Below are 20,420 nucleotides of genomic sequence, written 5' to 3' on the forward strand. Positions count from 1 at the left end.
AAGAATAAATCACATTCTCTTACAAGACGAAGAGCACTATGATCCCAAGAATAACTGTGATGGGATGTGCTTCTCTCTAAACCTGGCTCTTAGCATCCTTGTACAAAACCCTGAAGGTTCAAACTGGAGCATTAAAGTGAAGGCGCCTCTGTCCTTTCTGCTGGGCAGGGGTACAGCAGAGATGCAGCAGCATCTCATGGGGACGCTTGGGGGCACAGAAGCCCCCAGGACACAGGACTGGAACCATCCTGGTGGGGCTGGGCACAGCACGGGGTCTCACCATCATCAGACAGACCCTCAGGGATACAGGTCATCCTGCTGAAGACATTACTACAGTCTAACCACAATGTTTTCACCATCAAATCCCAATCAAATGTTTCTTCCAAGCATTACTATATCATAGTAACTTCCAGTTCTTAAAAACATGTGTGTGTTGTAAAAATAAGAAAAGATAACCAAATCTCCCTACATGAATTTTGTGTATAAATACATAGTTGAGGACATACACAGCACATCATGTAACAAAAAGAGTAAAAGATGCTGGGCTTATATTACTTCAGATCTTAACAGTGAATCTCAACATGCAACATTTAAAAATTTGTGAAGTTATCACATATTAATGACACTTTATCTAAAGAAAACAAAACTATTTTTCAGCTTTGTATATAATTAGTTTCATCACACGAGACGCAGCTTGTGCAATGAGCAGCTAAGCAAACAGCTGAATGCAAACAGCAGCGAATACAAGAAGCTTTGCAGCACGTGGGAAGCATCACGGTTCATCTCCCTGTCCTGCCAACTGCAAGTGCCAATGCTGGGACTTGCAGGCCACCTATTTCACAACCTGAAGGTCTTTAGGTCACTGTTACATACAATTTGTTTATCGAGAATAAAGTCTTCCCATCCAAGAAGCTTTATCCTTTGGGCACATTCCTCTAATAACTTTAGTTTTGCAAAAATGTGTATTATTTGTATTTCTTCACTGCGGACTCGGAAGGTCTAGTTTAAAAGTACACACATTTGTCAACATTTCTTCCTAGCATAAGGAAAGGGAAACTCAAGCTCTGTGGCTAGAAAGATGCCAACCACACATTACTATTCAAGTTAATGCTCTCTCTGGCCCTGCAAGTTCATTTAACAACTCTGCTAACAATGCTCCAGCTACCCAGTACGTTCCCATCCAGCAGAGTGCCTCTTCTAGCTGCAGCATCCGGCCACTTTTGCACCATTTCAAATGTTTAACTTGGCAAACCACTGCTTTCTAGTCAAGGTCTACTATTTATCTGCAGTCAGAAACTGCCCACACGCACTGGAAATAGTCAGTGAAGTTCAGAGTCAAGACCAGTTTTGCTTCCTGCAAGTCATCAAAAATAGAAAGATGCAACAAGCAGTTAAACCGAGAGGTTCACGTTCACCACTGAGATTTAAAGCTATGGTTTTAACAGACCAAGGAATGTTTAAAAAAACCTGCAACACTAAATAGCCTTCTGGAAAAATGGTTTGTCCATCTGCAAAGAGAGTTAAAAATGGCAAGCGAAGTGCTGTAGGATCCAAGCCTCCCATCAGAGCAGAGCTCAAAAGCCTCTTTCCCCCACTGAGCTGTCTCAGTGGCAGAGGAACAGGAGGTGCTTTTAAAATTAATTAGGCAGATAATTTAGCAGTCAACAGGGATAAGCAACAGCCCAGCCTCTAGCCAGTGACCAGCTAGATTTGACATATTTATCTGGTTTGTCTTTCTGACCTTCAGTTATTCGTAAGAGACTGATCTATAAAATAAAACATTCGTCCAAGTTTTTCTGATTGTATTTACGCCTGATGCTGATACCTTACTTCTTGTTCTGGGTTTAAAAAATGTTAATTTCAATAGATTGCAGAAGGAGCCCCTAAGGTTCAAAAATAAAGTGTCAAGCAAGCCACACAGCAGGTAAGATTTAACTGTCTTGTCACAGCTCTTTCAGAGCACAAACATGCCATCGGGCTGGGATCAACACTGCCCACCTCCTTCATGGGAGGAGGACAACAAAATGAATGACACCTGACACTCAACCCAGTCATACTGGTACAGTTTCCTAGTTGCTATGAAATATATAAATGCACATGCTAGATTTCTAGCGCGAGACTTCTGCCTTCCTTTGATGCAGCGTCTTTTTAAACTGCGAGAAGAGTTGCACACACATGAAGCTTGACTATCAGATTTTAAAACTGTTCCCTGTGAACATGCCTTCTAAAACAGTTGGGAACAAGATTTTTAAAAAAACAAAAAGGCAAGCAGTTACAGTAAGACTCATCATTTCTGGCAGACTTAATGACTACACAGGTTCAGGAAAACAGAAGAGACTTTTGAATAGTAAATTACTGGGAACACAGGATCTGCTGCCTTCTATATTTAACTTTAAATGCACTGTGCTCTAATCTGCTGGAGAGAGAGTCAGGCTTTATAAGGCGCTCACTCCCTCAAGCACTGGCCCAAGGACAGCACCGGCACTTTAATCACAAAACCACAGCACGAGCCTGAGCAAAACCAACCCTGTGATCTGTACGACAGCTCAGGATGCACCTATACTGCAAATGACACCAGGTACAGTAAATCAGATACAAAAGTGAATGCAATGAAAAAAGTTTTGTTTGGTTGGTTTTTAATCAAGAACACACCAACAACAGCACAGAAGTGATGGCTGAAAATCATAAATTTAAGGTGGCAGCATATAAACTTGCACAGTACATTTGATTGCACTGCTGTGCAGCCTGCCTCTCAGGTGTCACGTAGCCAGAAAGCCTTGAAATCATAAAAGACCTTGAACTATTGCATATATTCTGCATTTTGAAAGGTACAGGATCTGGGAAGGTCAAAGCCAAAGGCAAATTTTGAAATGCTGGCTAGAGAAGTAATACTGGTTTCAGAGAAGTAAACATCCTAAGGATGGGTAAGAAGGAAATAGCCTCAAAAAGAAAAGCTAAACCACCAGTCAAACTTATATCTTGCAGCCCAACATCCTACACGATTTGTAGGAATAGCCAGCAGGAAAGAAAGCAAGAGGTGTGGAAATGATAGCTCCTCAGCACACTCCGTTCACAGATTCCACCCTTCTACAGACGATGGGAGAGGCTCAGCAATAGATACTTCACTCTTGAGTGTCCTCTGGGATCCAGAAAACCTCTTGTAAACAACTCATGTGTTCAAATATCCGTACCTGAATACCTTTTATTTTATAAGCAGGTAAGTCAGAAGCTGAGCTGGGTGACCCAAGTGGGAGATGTCAGACAGCAGTACAGAACCAGGCATCACACTCCAGAACACGGTCATTTTCCATACGAACCTGAAAATGTCTAAGCCTGACGATAACAAACTTGTATCTACAAAATTCATCAGAAAAATAAAAAAATGCGTGACAGAACAGTCTCCCAAATTCCACTCCCACTCTTGTCAACAGGTTTCTACAAAACAGATTCATACTTAAAAAATATGAAGTTGTTGATTTGGTACATTCTCCTGAAACTGCTTGAACTCCACAAGTTCAGTTTTCTCTACAGTTGCTTCTCATTTACATGCTAAAGACCCTAAACAGCTAAAATAAAACTAAGGGTCTTCTACAGTTGTAGATTAGATCTAGACATGTATGATATAGCAGTTTCTATAACTGACCAATACTTCTCACACAACTACTTCAAATGGTAACAGTATTAATTAATAAAATTAATTTACAAAACCAGCAACAGATAAAGTAACAGTTACTTCAGAGCTTTGCCAAGCTTGAGCTTGCTTAACAAGTCAGAAAAACGTAGTCTTTTATCTATACCACAGGGAAGTTCTTAAAACGATCAACTCCTAAATTATTGAAAGCCTTGGTAAGGCTGAAGTTTCTAGCAAGCTAAAATACTGGAAACATTTGTTCTTGGAAATGTATTGCTCAAATTGAAACAAAACAACACAACAAAAAACCACAGAAACCTTTATCCAAACCAATACGATTTTTCTAAGCATCATTTTACACTTCTTTTAACTAAAGTCTCAGAATCATCTAAGATTCTTCAAACATTAACACATTCACAAATTCAAGAACAGTTGCTTCACAGCAGTGAAACCTCACTGCCCTAGTTATGGAGAGAGGGAAATCAATGCCAGACAACATTAAAAAACAAAACAAAACAAAAACCTGCTTACTACAATTCTCTACCAAGATTTTAATGGCTCTCTGTCCACAGGGCACTGTAAGAATGGGCAGGCGGAGACCCTGTGTGCAGCCCACCGGTGGGCTCCCGCAACACTGCTCCACGGGATGCTGCTGCTGCAGGGCCTCGCTGATGGCATTTGATTGACAAGGTGCTGGAGAGAGCTGCCAGAGCACCACCAACACAGCACCATCAGCTTTCACAGGAACAGATGCTTGGCAGGATTTATTTCCATCTCTTTCCCTTGCTCAGACATCATGCAAGACAGGAATACTCATCAAAAAATCAAATACAATAAAGCATGATGGGGAGACTTTCTTTGAAGGAAAAATCCCAACCCACATATAAGGTCAATCTTTTTTCCCTGAGGATATCCAGGACATTAAAAGGCTTTATTGGGTCTTTTTCATTCAGCAATGTTACTAGGCATTTTCATCCTCTCACTGTTACAGTTCCAGGCTTTGGATGAAAACCTAAAGAGGGTTTTCCTCTTCTTCCAGCAACAAGCCAAGGAGTCATGTTAAAAGCATATTACTGGATTTGAACAGCACGGAGGAAGAGCTGCCCTTGAGCTTCTGCTGGAGAGGAAACATGTCAGCACACAGCCAGCAGCACTCTGCTCCCCGGGAAGTCAGCAAGCAGCTAGACTGCGAGCTAACAAAACCTTTAGCTGGAAAACTCCAATATCATTACTGGTAGAGATGAACAGAGTGATGTAAGGCGACAACAGGACGGAGCGGACGCAATGCAGCCACCAGTTCTCACCCAATTCTCACCAGGCTTCCCGCTTTCCACCCAGACACGGGTCCCCTGTGGGGACTCTGGCAGCTCCTGTGTTTGCACAGGCGCTTCTCAAGGCTCAGCAACACACATCAGTCACACAGCCTGCACAGCTCCTGCAGCGCTCACCGCAACAGCTGTGAAGCATTTTCTGCTTCAACACAGTTTTAGTGCCCTCGTAAAGCTACAGAATCCACCCCAGCTGCTGACATTTCCCAGGTCCAGTCAGTGTGAAGGAAAAGCACTTTATTTTACACACCCGAGGCAGTACGTTGACTAGCCTGCAACGTGAAGAGCGGTAGCAACACTCCCTACGTTCTGCTAAAGCTCACTTTGATACTGCTGAAAAATAAGGCGATAAAAAGCTCTGCTGCTTTGCAGGGTCCCAAGTGCTGAGGATGAGACCAGAGCAGCACTAAGAAGCCACCTCTCTCCTTCTCTGTACATCTGGGGAGCCAGCAAAACCAAACCCTTAGTGAGACTCACCGGGTTTTCTTTATGCAGGTTGACTTGTGCTATTTCATCACCATTTTCCAACTCTTACCCTCTGTTCCTAAAACACAGGGGCTTTTTTAAGAAGTGACTAATAATCTGGAGGTCTGTAACTTCGGACGTGGTACAAATCAGCAGGAAGGGCAGCACTGGCAGCCGGAAGGTTTATCTTGCCATTTTACCCACTGAGGCTACCAGCAGAGTTAAATGTTTATGAAACCTTTACCCCAAAGGTTTCACTCATCACAAACAGTAAAGCTAGAGCCAGGCTCTTACCACACTAAAATCCCCTCACTGATTTTATTGCACAAACAACCTCAACGGCAACATGCATGGACTAAGCAGCCACATAATGATGCGTAGGGTAAATACAATCAACCTCATGCTTTTAGTATTTACATGAAAAAAAGGATACTGCTAATCCACATGTTTACTGCTGAAAAATACATCTTCTGTTAGGGGTTAATTTTGCTTATGACATTACAGCACACGAAGCAACTAGATATCGACCTTTGATTTCGTACTTGGAAGCATGCCCTAGTACCCGTGGCTATCATGTGTAGTATCTCAAGATAGTGTCAGAGCAGGTTTTCAGCACACACCAAATGCCCTGTCTTTCCCAAAAGAGCCTTCCAGAAGCTCTTAAGGCACCTAATACCTATTTATTTATTTTTTAAATCACAGGACAGTGCTTTTCTACAGTAAAAAGTTAAGTGCCCACTCTAATAAAAGTAATTGTCCTTTATTAGCATGCCTTGTGGGAGAAAGAAAACAAAAAGATCAATGAAGTGGAATTGGTTTAATTCTGCAGCAAGTACAAACACGTACCAAAAGAGAAAGAAACTTACCACACATTAAATAAAAAATTGTGCTCATGCAAGATTCTCCATCCAAGAATTGCGTAACCTGTGAGTAGTTATACAGCCGAGAAATAATTAAAACCAACTAAAAATGAGAAGACAAACACACTGAAATATGTACCATAAATCTTGTCACCTAAACTGAGATGCACAGGAAGGTGTTTCTTGAAAAAACCTCAAAAAAACCCAAACAAACAAACAAAAAAACCCCCAACACTGCCACCAGTTAAAGTACAATTGCACACTGCATCAGAGATCCAGCCCACTACATGTATTTCAGAACAGCGAATATTTCTTAGGTCCCTCACCAAGAACTGCTACAGAAGTGCCTCAGCTGAATAACAAGGTAAAAACAAGACAGAAATCTCCCATGACCAAAGCACTCCAGATGCACTTCACAAGGTCAAGAGAACTGTAAATTGAACAACCGAGGCAACGGATTTCTGTGTCTCACAATCAGCAACCATATGAAATAGCCATGAGTCAAGTCACAGTCAGTGCGGGAAAAATCTTAATTATTGACAGATAAAAATACACGTCAAGAAAATGAAATCAGACCTGGGGTTGACACACACAAAATCTTATCTTTCAGTAACAAGGTTTCTTTCCACAACTAAGAGGAGAAATTAGATATAGTTCTTCAAGGGCAAGGTGTTAGTAGGAGCTTTTCTCAGACTGCTGAGAGCTCTCTTAGGCTGCTTTGCTCCTCACTGAAGTACCTGAGATAATGGAGATGGTGTATTGCTACAGATAGTTCATACCCAATTAACATTCATTTTCAGGTGATGGCTAGACATCTAATTCCAAGCTTGCATGCCCTGCCAGCAGGAAAACCTCTTAGAAAAAGAAACGGATAAAAAAGATCGGCAGAGATCAAGGTCAGGTTAACTTGAAAAACAAGCAGAAGACGTTACTCTTCCAGCGCAAACAAGGTTGGTTTTTTTTCCTTATGCAATATACCACTTTCAATGGACTGTGCAGATGTTAGAACAGGATTCTTGAATCCAGAGGGACATTGGATGTCCTGTTTATCCTGAAAAAATATAACTATCTCAGCAATTACTGTAAGAGATGGTGTTCCTAGAGGAAAAACAGCGTAGCTGAAATTCTGCAAAAACATGATTATAAAGGTACTGCTGCAGTTCAGCTAAATTCTTCACTAATGTTTGGCAGAGAGAGTAGTACCAGACACTAGCCAGAAATCATTAATGGAGGCACTTTATAGGGGTCCCCTGAGACAGGTCTTCAATAAACCAAAAAAAAAAAAAAAGGCAAGTATTTGGAAGAAAGCATGTTAAAAAAAAGTTCCAGGCAATGAAGTCTGTCAGACACCAGACAATATGATAACAGCTCAGTAATGACAGCCAGTAGCAAGAAGAGCAGCTTTCTCATGCAGGGTACCACTCCTCTGCTCAAGTCCACCCTGCTTCTCTTTTTTTAATGTACCAGCCCACTGAAAGTTGTATTTTTATATTAACAATCCTAGTCGATATCAAATATCAAAACAACAAAATCAGAAGTGTGTTCCTTCCATTTTTCTTGCTGCCTCAAAGTTCTGAGCAGCAAAAGTAGAGGAGATCACTGGTGTCTCCAGGATACAGCACTGCAGCGTTTGAAAACCCATAAGTTGTCTTCAAAATTACACCGGCTAAGCTTAAAAATTAAAAAGCCCCAAAACCCTAAGTGTGCATTCTCCAGAAAGTAATGCCTCCCAGTTGCTAACAGTTTATTATTACACGAACTAAATACAGTAATCAGAGGAGGGATGTATTAATAGCCAGCACCTCTTACACACTTGCAAGCAGTGAAGGCCATGGCTTTAATAAAATGACAACTGCTGTAAACAGACAAGCAAGTTTTAACTCAGATTCCTTACTTATTTCTTCAAAGCATGTACAAGAGAAAGGAGTTCACTGAGTTAACACATGGCTTTTTACCTGCAGGATAGTGAATCAGCTTCCAGATACTTGGATTTTGGTATTTCTGGCTAAAAAGAGATGGCACGAAAAGCCAGCAGTGGAAACGCACAACGCTTTGCACCATGTCAAGTATTCTAAACACACCAGCTAATGCTGATTATGCTGTTAGCAGCATTCACTTGGCCAGAAAAAGAGTCCATAAATTACCCGCATGGAAGCCTGAAAGCTCTTAGATGGATTCATGGAACAAGAGTCTATCAAGGGCTATTAAACACAGGGATGATACAACCTTCTGAGCTGAAAATTGCTGTAAGTATGACAAAAGCATGAAAGAAACAAATGTAGCATTCCCATCTACCTATATTTTTATAACATCACATCCTTCCCCGCACACACTTTTTTACACCTACCCAACTCTACAGGCTACTTTGAGAGACCAGGCTCTGGACCAAAGGCCAATTTCTCCCAGTAAGTCAAGCTTTGGTCTGAGATCAGGTGACTTAGAGGCATCATGTATCCCACACAGCTCCTCCTCACTCCGTACTTCGAGAAAGGCTCTCTTAAGTCCACAAACACATCAGGCAAGCATTACTCACCCACAAGAACATGCTCCACTGCCGAGTATATGACAACAGCACTGAGAGCTGGGTGGGAATTCAGGACAGGCAGGTGAGGAGGAAAAGTAAACAAAAATCCCAAGAGGGCTGACCTGGGTCAGCACATTGTGTTACTAATTCTGTAGGAAGACTTTAGATGGCTTCTTTTTGAGATGACAGCAGACATTCAAACTAGTTGCTTTCAGTGTGTATACATATATATATCTATGTATATATATGTATACACACATTTAAATACACAGTTGACCAGAATGTCAGAACTAAGAAACGTTGCCATGAAAGGAAATCAAATAAAGTAACAATGTAAATCACCCAAGCTAGAAGAAAACACAGTAATTAGCCTGTTGCCTCATGAATTTGTATTAATTTTCCAGTATTAGTGTCATGTGCTAACAGCATAATCACATTACAAAAAGCTAGTAGGAGTTATTGAGTGAGAGACAGCTGCCTCACCCAGATATAGCCCAGAGCAGATATACAATATTTTACCCCACTCCACTGGAGAGGCAGCAAATCCCACCTGTGGTCAGTACCTTTTACACCGCAGCAGTTCCTGAAGCACTTCGTGCCCACAGACTGGGAATGGATTTATGGACAGCTGTCGGTCAGCTCAGAGCAAAAAAATGACAATTTAATGGATGCTATTAGTTGTAAGGACCACTGCCTATTTCACTGTAGATCATTTTAGGAGAAAATTAGCAAAGCCAAAACCCGTATCCACTTCTCCTGACCGAACAGCCAACTGTCAGAACCCCAAAATGGGGAATGTTTAACTTTAGACATGAATGACAGCAGACACCTAAGTCTGCCCCTGCAATTTTTGCCTCTTTTCACAATCAATGGAGAAAAGTAAACATTTCCAGAAAATAGCTTATCTAAAATATTCTGCTTGCCCATCTAAGGGTGAGATCTTAAGGGAGTCTTGTGAACAGTTTCACAGCTTCAGCTTCAGGCGCTTTTTAGATATTTGAACCAGATCAAAACTTCCTCTAACAGTTTCTACAACACTACAACAGAAATTCACACCTGCAGATTGGCAATCTGTGTGAGAGTCTATAGCTCAGTGACACCTAAAAAGAGTTTAATCACGCAGCCAAAATTAACAACAGAAGGATTACTAGTGGTATATTGTTCAGTTCTATAGCTAATGCAGTAGACCTGCTTGCTTATCTTTCTGAGATGATTCACAGAGTTTCCATTGTTGGGCAAGAAGTTTCACAATCCAGCGTTCCACAAACATGCTGAGAGAACAGGCTCAGCATCAGACCACAACCACCCACTCGTGCCCAACCCCATTTCTGAAGCCAAGCGTTACTGCTGGAGTTACGGATTTCTAACCAGAAGAGGTTTAAGATCTTTTTTAATGGGCATGAAACCTCACTATGCCAGCCAGTTTGGCTTCCTTCGGCAGAAAGAGCACACAGTCGCTTTTTGTGGCTGTTTGGGCTGGATCAATGTCAGCTCCGCACAATGATATTTGACACTGTTAATAGGGAAACCTATTTTCCTGTTCACAGCGTTACTGTTCATGCACTGGAAAGACCGATGTCAGCAACCTACTTTTGCAGATAACCTAATAAAGCTTCCAGGGAATGTATGTCTGTCTGTAGGTGTATGCATACAGAAGTACATGTAAGAGAGTAAGAATGCCAAAAAAAAGCTATGTTAGATTTCTACAGCTCACCTCCAACAAGGATGCAAGAGATGAATAAATTAAAAGGTTTATCAACAAGACAGCTAAAGATTTTTTTATTCTGGACTGAAAAAACACAATGAAAGGCTTGACTGGTTTCTCTGAGGACTTCAGAAAGATACGCCAGTTAACCTAGGGCTTTTGAACCTCGATCTAGAAAAGGATTCTACAAAATACATTAACTTTCAGCGAAAAAAGGGCAAATACCTTTCACTGATATACCTCCCATCCTTTTGAAAGAAACAAGCCTTTCAAAAGCCAAAATACCATTAACAGCTACTGCATCTATTGCACAATTAGGAAAACAAAACAACAAAAAAATTATTTCTAATTTTAAGAAGTGAACTGATGCTAAATCCCCAAATGTAGATCTGTTCTGTCAGGGATACAGTCAAACTCTCAAAGTCAATGAACTGTTAAAACCCATTCAGACCAACGCATGTTTGATACACTCTGTGGCATTGAAAAACTAGAATATCTAGCATATGTTCTCTGCTAATGGAAGATAAAATGTAAAGGCAGAAGTGGGAAGCTAAATTTATTTTTAAAAATCTAAAATGAAACAGTAGATGTTTAACCTGACTCTCAACCAGGGGCTTTGCAACAGGTGGTAATTTTCCTTTAATCCTGACAATGTTGTAAAAACACGGTTGATATTTCAGATTAAGGGTATGTTGATATGAACCTTTCTTAACCAGAACACTAATTTTGGTAGCTATTCAGTAATCTAATAACCTAGTTATTAACAGAACCGAGTAATTTATTACAATGAACAAAAAAAAATTAAAAGGATGTTACAAAGAACAAACGAGGAACACCTTGCTCTGCACTAGGAAGACAGTGCCATTTTCCCCATCACCAACATCCTGCTCTCCCTCAGCTTCAAATGATTTTTTTGTGCTGTCTCCTCATATCGTAACACTGCTTTTGCACCACTGATACCTACCAGGTCAGACTGAAAAGGTCAACAACTGTTTAAACTGACAAGACAAACGGAAAAAGGAAAATCATTGGGCCTTCCCATACCAGGGAACAAAAGCAAATCAGGGAGAGCACAAAGCTACTAAACTAACCCCAGTGTCAAACAGGCCACCTGTGAAATGCTTTGGCTTGACGCATTTGGCTTCAGAGATCTGTGGACCACTGCTTGCAGGTGACAGTTAAAGAATCCCACAACTTCACCACAGGAGAGACCGGACAGTCCAATGTCTCGATGATTTAGCAACGTAGGTCACTAAACAACCAGTCCACTGTCACAACAAAGGATCTTCGAGGCACAACAGCAACACAAACTGACACACTGATGACAAGGCACACTGGGAAGAAGGCACTTTTCAGCGTAGACCAATAGAGACTTTAACAGGAATAAAACAATTTAAAATATAAAGTCCTTCCTTTGTTTCCTTTGCAAGAGTAGATTATGAGTATTTTTTCCTTCCTCTAATCCAAGGAAAAATTTTGTAAAACAAAACAGCCCAACTGAAAACCCGACAAAAGACCTCATCCAGGTGTTTGAGCAGAGGTGAAGCAGGTTCTTCCCTGTGCTGGGAAGTGACCTGAGACTGACACACAGGATAAGGGACTTCAAGGGCAGAGCCAAGGATTCAGGCAGCCCTGGGGGATGTGCTGACTGGGGCCTCTTTTTTGCTTCAAAATGTAGGGGAAAAAAATAAAACAAAACACGATCTTGGACAGAATATGGGATTCAACAGCACAACACGGGGCTTCAAAAGCACTGGCTGATGGTTTGGGGATCCTTAGGTCTCAGTCACAAGAAACTATGCATTAAGATAATATAGTCAAAGCAGACCTAAACAGAAGGAAGACTACCAGCCCAGGTATCAGGAGCGATCTCAGAGAGGTGCAGAGACATGAGACAAGTCCAGTAACAAGACTCTAATCAAACTCATCAATACTGGCTCATATACAGAAGGCTGCAGATCAAGAAGAAACTTGCTATCCGCTCTTCTTTTAGAAGGGTTGACTTCTCATTGAGGGTTTATTATTGGGTATTATTATTGAGTAATATTATTAAACAAATAACATACTTTTTTTACTAATTTCATATTACTTTAGGCATGAATGGTAGTGAAAATAAATTACTAGCCCTGTATCTGCTAATGCTCAGTAACACATTCCCAAGATTTCACCTCCTGCACCTTATCGGAAGAAAAATAACTAATACATAATTTGAATGCACTGAATGAATATTCTCACTTAAAAAAAAATCTAGACAAGCAGGGGATTTTATCAAAGGAAACAACCTAAAATGAAAGGATCGCTTAGGCTTGCCCATTACAAACTGTTGAGCTGCTTAGACTTCTTTTTCTGCATGAAAACACATTTAAGGAAAACACATGAAACAGTGGTTATTACAATGAAGTACAACCCCAAAGGCATATTTAATTGTTCTTCCTGAAATAGCTGTAGATGGGTGTAACTCCTTGGGATTCAAGACATCACAGGAGGTGCTTCCTTCTTGTGTCTCTGACCAACCTCTCTGTCCCAGACTGTGTCTAGCATTTTCCTTGCCTGACCTGTCTGTCCTCAATTCTAGTTCTCACCAGAAGTAATTCATCCTTCTTACAGGCTGACTAAAAGCAATAATCCTTGTCCACTACTATGAGTCTGCAATAACTGCAAGTAATTTCTATACAAAACTTCTCCATCTGATCTAAGAATAACTTGGATTTTGCAGAGCAGATTGTCATACAGGACTCCAAAATATGGCTATGTATGAAGTACTCAGTGGATTTTAAAATTCCTATCAAAAACTCTATGCAAATTCTACTGCAAAGCCACATTTCTAATTTCAAAAGCTCTTAGATGCATAGCAACAAGTAGCTCTTTTAGACAAAGTCCCTATTGTGGTAGGAATTACTACTGATTTACTTCTTGGAAGTATTTTCACGACTTCTGGGAGTTTAAAAACCAAAATACATAACTTGACAAAAGATTATTTGTTTTACATGGTACATGTAAGGAAGATTTTTTTTTACTATATTAAAACATACTTAGTGATAAAGGCATATCTAAAGATGGAGTGGGAACAAGAATGAACAATAGAAAAAAAAAACTCTTGTCATGTGAACAGCCATTACCCAGCTTTCATCTTCTGTACTGACTGGCTCACCTCTTAATTATAGTACTTTCCCTTTGCCTAGGAAGTATGCAGCAAGCATGTCCTAGTCTTACAGCCTGACCTACACAAGCTGCCACTTGCACTGACCCAACCCAACTGCAAAACCGTGAGCCAAGATGAAAGGTTTACCAGCAATATGTTACAATTATACTATTTCCCTTTATGGTGCTTGCACTATGCAAGCTCACTTTCCACAAGACCAAAGCTGTACAATCCTGAAACTCAAGCGTGTGAGAACCTCAAGGAGCACCATGCTGCTGTAAATAAGGCCATCACAGCATTGTACCCTCCCTTCGGTCACTGGACTGTCTCAACTTTGCTTTTTGTTTTGACTTTTGCAGTTTCTTACAAGATCTACAGCTAGATTTAAGAAGTATGGTATGACAAGTCGAAAAGGGTTTTCAGGTGTGGCAGAATATTATTGTACTCCACAGACTTCTCTCTCGAGGAAGAAGCAATAGATTTTTTTTTCACTTGTTGATTTTCCTTTCACACAGCAGCATTACCTCTGAGTGATCCCTGAGTATTCTAGTTACCTTTGAACGGATAATTACTCTTTTAAATTAACAAGTAAGTACCGCTGCAGTTGAGAGGAGGACTCATATTTAATCAACAACAGATCACACTGAAAAATAAATCAAATCCACAGGACAGCCATGGCAGTGCACAAGTGGAATTTATTGCATGTGACGTATCAGAATGGAATTACTTTTCCTGCAGGTTCAGGCAGTGAGATATAGGTGACGGTGTATCGCCTTATGTGCAACACAGACATAAGAATTCTTTAATTTGAATACGAGGAATAAGGACAGAAAATAAGCTACATAAAAAACGATCTCTCTTAAACTGATCTGAACTTAATAGCACACATCCGTTCAACACATAATCTTATTCCTCTGTCCTGAACAATTCCCTTAGGCCCACAAACAGATACATATATCTGTAGATGACTGTATTGTGTAAGCAGCATTGAAATAATCTTATCATGCATTGAAAAATTACTCGTGGATTAGATTTAATTAGACATGTTTAACCCAACTGCCTCCACCATTCTTCACCAGATAAAAGGTTTGATTGTCACTAACTGCTGACACATATGCTCCCAGAGACTTCATTTTTCCCAGCATCACACTCTTGATGGTGAGTGGGGTCTGTATGTGCTGTTAAGGTTTTCAACATCCTTCTACATGGAGACGTATTTCCTTTACAGCTTTATGTAATTTTACTTTACATCTCTGAAGTTTTTAATTTAATTTAATTTATTTTAGTAACATTCCTCTGAAAAGCCACTGCAGATCAACTCTTGCAGAAGCCGTACTAATGCACGCTTGGGTTATTGCCACCACTGGCAAAGCTTAAGTGGGAGAACTTAGTTTTGCAAAGGTGCTCAGCTGGGCCTCTGATACTTATCGCTCTGCAGTCACTAAAGACATCTCAGTCCTTCATCAGCAAAGAGCTGCTTGTTCTATTACACTTACAAAAAAGTTAAAGTACCTCCCTTCATGGAATTCACCTGTGTGAAACAATTTGTTTAAAGCCTGGATTTTTCTTATTCAAAAAGAAACAAAATGATTCAAAGTCTCATATGAAAAACAAAGTAGATGTATTGTCTGAGCAAGTGGTTCATACCAGGATCATCTAGAACAAACAATTAAGAGAATATGAAATCAAACTGGAAAAGAGCACTTTTTTTCCTAAATTACAGATCCGATGTTGCGTATACAAATGGAGCAAGGTTTACACATTTCTGGTTTTGTTATTAAAGTAATGCTGATTTTTTTTTCTTTTTAGTTTTTAATCAGGTAGAACAAATGCACATTTATCTAAGACACTTGCATTGCTCTCATCATCACAATACCCGAGCACCTGAAAATTCCTTCTTTGCACTGTTAACCCTCATCATTTGTAGGATGACTATGTGGGTTGCCCTTGCATGATTAGCAACTGAAGATAGAGTGGGGAAAACAAGTGCATATACGCAAAAATTTACTTTGCAGCCTATACAAATAAACTTGTGTGCAGTTTTCTCTACAGAAACATCTATAGAGATGGTTGCTATGCTGGTGATATTCTGGGTGTAAAAACAGATCAGACAGATCAGGCCTAGGAGCAAACTACCAACACTTGTGCTAAATCAGACTAATTAACCCTGTCAGGAGGACTACACCATCACCTGAACCTTCAAGGACCAAACTGGTACTTTCGCACTGCTCTGTCCTGTAGTTCCTGCTGGAGAACACTCCTCACCTCTACCCTGTTCACCCAACAGTCCAGACCTAACAATCTTTTGGAAGATGCTTTGGTGTCCTTCTGTCCCATAAGCTTGAGAATCCTTCAAGTCAGTGTTCAAGAGGAGATGGAGCGAGTACAGGTCTCACTTTGCCAGACTTTAGATATGGCTGGAGTCAAGTGTTGGGATTTGCTCCTGAATTTGAAAGTGTAGAGAAAGCATAACTTGGTGCAAGGTCAACAGGGAAATGGTAGCAGATGTAAATTTCTTCCCATGTCTCATATGAGCACCCTGACTATAGGAACACACTGGCATTCAAGGAAACACCTATTGTGTTCAAACATGTATCGTGCTCACCAGCCTCTGTCTGTCTTCAGTTATTCTTTTGCAGTCTTTTTATAATATACCTTTGGGTTTAAAACAAGACTTAGCAACACCGACAGATCATATCACAGATTCAGTGACTGTCCTGAGATCCAAGATGAAACTTAAAAAAAAGCCCCAAACACAGTAACATAAAAGTCCTTAAGGAAGTCAAAGAGTTATACGACGCAAATTAATTAGGTGGAGGGGAAAGTAATCTATCCACAGATCAGTATCTGTGAAATCTGAGAGGAAAAAGCAGAGGATGTTTCTAGCAATAAAAGCCTTGAACTTGCATGAACTTGAACTGATCTAAACGAATAATCCTATTAAACACTCCTCACTTTGGCCAGGATATAACTATCAGGACTGGAGAGAGCAGGACAAAAACCCAGTGAAGGTCTTTGTTAAAGGCTCAGCTCCACGTGAAGGAGATTCCCATAGCCCAGGCCATGCGGATCACAGAACCACTTTACAAAAATGCACTTGAGAGCCACCTGAAATGGGTTTCATATAGAAACTATTAAACGGACTTAAGACTTCAGCTTGGCAAAAAGGCAGTGGTGGGGGATAATACAGGTCTGGCAAGCCATGATTGCATGTCAGGGGTGAACAAGGAACAATTCTTCATCACCTCCCAAAACAGGAACTGGGGGCTGAGGGTGACGAATCAAATGAAACTGTGAAGTAGTAGGTTCAAAACCAAGAAGAGGTCTTTTTCAAGCAGCTGTGGCAGTTATAACCACAGGATGCTGCAGGCAGCTTACCTAAATGAAAAAAATCCACTGCAGGTAATCCAATACAAAGGGAAGTCCTCAGCTGAGAACCAGTGGGATGGGAGGTAGGAGAAAAAGTAATAGGAATATTATTTGTTTGATCTGTTATTTTTCCCCAGATAAAATGCAGTGGGTCAGACCAAGTATCTGATCATGCTAAGCCCTGGCATAGAAAGAGGCTACAGGATCTTTGACCCCTGCTACCATGCAGCAGAGTACAGGGCTGTAATTCAAGCAGCCTCCAAGACACAGGCGAAGCTTAGTCATTTGACAGAAAACAGTCTGAAACCAGTGAAACCAGCTCAGCATCTCCTTTGCGTCTCTTCCACATCCAAAGACTGAGAGTTTCACGGTATAGTTTCCAAGGAATAAGGCAGTCCTTTCTCCCCTAGCTGGACCCAAGAAAATGCATTTATTGTATTGTATATTGTATTACTAACACTCAATGAAAGAAATCCTTGTTATTTTCTTGCATGGACCTTGCTCTCGACAGCTGCAGAAAACATCAGGTGTTTAGGATCACCTACACATGGATTACAACAGCCATCATTAATTCCCAGGAGCAGAACTGCACACAGTAGAAACAGCAAACCAAAGAGAAAAAAATGTCACCCCAAAAATTTGTTTCACAAATCAAAAGTATCAGATGTATAATCTGATAAGGAAATAAGGAATATTTTATATGTAATACTTATCATTTGAAACATAAACAATATTGAGTCGCAGTGAGGTTAACGCATCTTTTTCCCTCTGCAATAACCACAACTTAAATTATTAATTACCACACAGTAATACCCATAACTAAAATAGGTATAACAACCAGATACAATAGATAGAATATATTAAAGGGAAAGGCACAAAAGTACAGAACCTACATTTCCAGGTTCCAGTTCCACACCCTGACACAGACTCCATACTTCACCTTGGAAAAACAATTTGCTGCCTCCATGCTTCAAATTCAACACATAAAATGGAGGCAACGCCACTTTATTACCTCATCACGATCTTGCAACAATAAACCGAAGATTGTGAAATGTCTGCAACTACCAGACTGAAGGTCATACAGAAGCCTTCCATAGGTAAGAGCAAGAAACATTTTTAACTTGTGTTAAAGTCTTATCACTCTTACAGATAGGACACTCCTGCAGCCTTAAGTCACCAAGTGAGCTCTATCGAAGCTGTCAAGGAAAAACTGTGTGTGTTCCTTTAGTCTGTGAACTAGAGTGCAGTGACAGTACTGCCATTCTCACATTTAAAAAAGGAATGTAATATGCATACTTAGCACACTGAATGCCTGACAGTTGTGTGTGTTTGTTTTTTTTAAATATAAAAGGAAGCTTGTAGACTCTCGTGATTTAATAGTGCCACAGAGATTATCAGCATACTATAATATCACAAAATTTGTTCACAGCGGGTAAAATTCACACCCTGCGATGAACCAACAAAAGCCCACTTAGCCCCTGATTTCAGTTTTCATGGTTGAGCTGGTGACAGACTCCTGTTAGCACGACATGGGGATATCTTTCTGGACCAGAATATACAAAGCACTTTTGTCTTGAGGGAATTTTCTTCCAGGCATTTTTAGTTTCCCACAAAAAAAAGTCAAGGAAATATGTTAGAATCTGAAGTCCAAAGCAATCTCTCTTATTTACACTTGTTGATTCTAATAAAACTACATGGTCATACATCCCTGTATTTCTATGATTTCTAAAATCAGGAAAACATACAGAATTTGACTGTTTTGTTAAAATAAAATTGTATCACATTTTGGTTTTCTACCCAAAAAGTTGTAAAGATATACTAGACTTGGAGAGCATCGTTTTCTAGGAACTAGGAAGCAAACAACAGGACTTCAACATTTCTGAAAGTCAGTTAAGCAGTTAACAAATGTAAAAATCGAAAATAAGATTCGAATTCAAAAGACTGATTCCAATAAATAAGCAGCCATGAGATGGCCTGCAAGTATTAATGAAAGAAAAAAAAATCAGTTTGCTGATAAAGCTATGCCTTCAAAAACTAGCTACAGGAAAAACAAAACAAAACAAAACAAACAAAAAACCCACAAACAAACAAACAAAAAACCAAAACAAAAAACACAAACGAAAAAAACCCAAAACCAACCAACCAAACAAAAAAAACCACACACACACACAAAAAAAAAAAAAAAAACCACAAAAAACTAATTCCTTAAAAGAAAGGATACAAAAATTACACACTGAAGAGTAAGACAAAGGAGGGTACAAAGTGCCACCAAGTACCGGGGTTCTGCCTTTCTCTCTCGTACAAACACATGCAAAAATCGAGGATGTCAAATCTCAGTCCCTGTGCCTTGCTGGGGATCTGACGATAATCCCTGCGCCTCCCAAGCTGCAGCTGGAGGAGTGGAAAGTTGGATCCGTAACAAAGATCTTTTTTCCACCGACTGTTTAATTTTAGAAAGGCGCTAACAAAGGCACGGCTTTAAACAACCCTAAACGCGTTATTTCCCTTCCCAATTCATCAGAGTCCGCTTCCTTTAGCAGACACGATGTCGCGACACAACAAGGGCTTTATTCGGCCGCTTTAGCCAAACAAACAGCGTTTCCTGCCTAGAAAAAAAACAAGCAAAAAAAAACCATCGCACAAACCGATGCCACAAAAAGGCAGGAAAGCCATCTCTGCGGAACGGCTGCCGGGCACCGGGGCTGCCCAGCCGCAGGTGCCAGCCGGCACCGCCGCCAGCGGACCCAGCGCCGCCCGATCCAGGCCCCCGGGGTTTCCAGCGGGCTCCCCTGCCCCGCAGCAGCGCCCGGGCCGCGCAAAAGCCGCGCACGGCGGCACTTCCGTGCGCGCGTTTCCTCCACGGGCTCCCGCTCGTCCCGCCGCGACGCCCGCTCGGACCCACGATGGCCGCTGCGCACAGGCCCCGCGACTCGCCCGCCCGCCCAGCGCTGCCCCGCCGCCGACCGCCCGGGCAGCACAACCGCGGAGCTGCGCGGCCGCGACCGCCGCGGGGAGGCCCACTCGTGGGAGGTGCCCTCCCGCCCGCCGCACCTGTCGGGTGGTTGCGCGGTCCGGGGAGGAGAGGGCAGGCGCGAAGGCGACAGCGGCAGCAGCAGACAATGGAGGAGCGAAGGACAGACACATTGATACACAGGCGCCTCTGCGGCCGCCCCCTTCGCCCGGCCGCACCACTCACTGCACCTCTCCGGGGGGAACGGCGGAGGAGCCACAACGAAGCCAGAAGGTGGGGAGCAAAAGAAAAGCAAAACTCGTTTCTTAACTTTAAAATGATGGACAAGAGAGGAACGGTCTCCTTCTCTTCGGTAGCGCCGGGCTGGGAAGGCGGTGGAAGGGGACAGCCGGCACCTAATCTCTCCTACGCCGTGGAGGGAATGG

General features: G+C 41.4%; 1 protein-coding gene across 4 annotated transcripts in view; it reads right to left on the minus strand.

Annotated features, from left to right (window-relative positions):
- Nucleotides 1-20,380, minus strand: part of BZW2 (basic leucine zipper and W2 domains 2) — a 57,022-nt gene extending 36,642 nt beyond the window's left edge. Inside the window, exon 1 of one of the 4 annotated variants that reach the window (XM_065830231.2) lies at nucleotides 20,306-20,380. The gene's annotated coding sequence lies outside the window, so the exon portion shown is untranslated. Of the gene's footprint in view, nucleotides 1-20,075; nucleotides 20,227-20,305 lie in introns of those variants that run through there. The other 3 variants (XM_065830232.2, XM_071805081.1, XM_071805082.1) reach the window with 3 other exon arrangements.
- Between the last annotated feature and the right edge of the window lie 40 nt (nucleotides 20,381-20,420).

Source organism: Patagioenas fasciata, chromosome 2 (genome assembly GCF_037038585.1).
Source record: "Patagioenas fasciata isolate bPatFas1 chromosome 2, bPatFas1.hap1, whole genome shotgun sequence".
In the NCBI taxonomy this organism is placed as follows: domain Eukaryota; kingdom Metazoa; phylum Chordata; class Aves; order Columbiformes; family Columbidae; genus Patagioenas; species Patagioenas fasciata.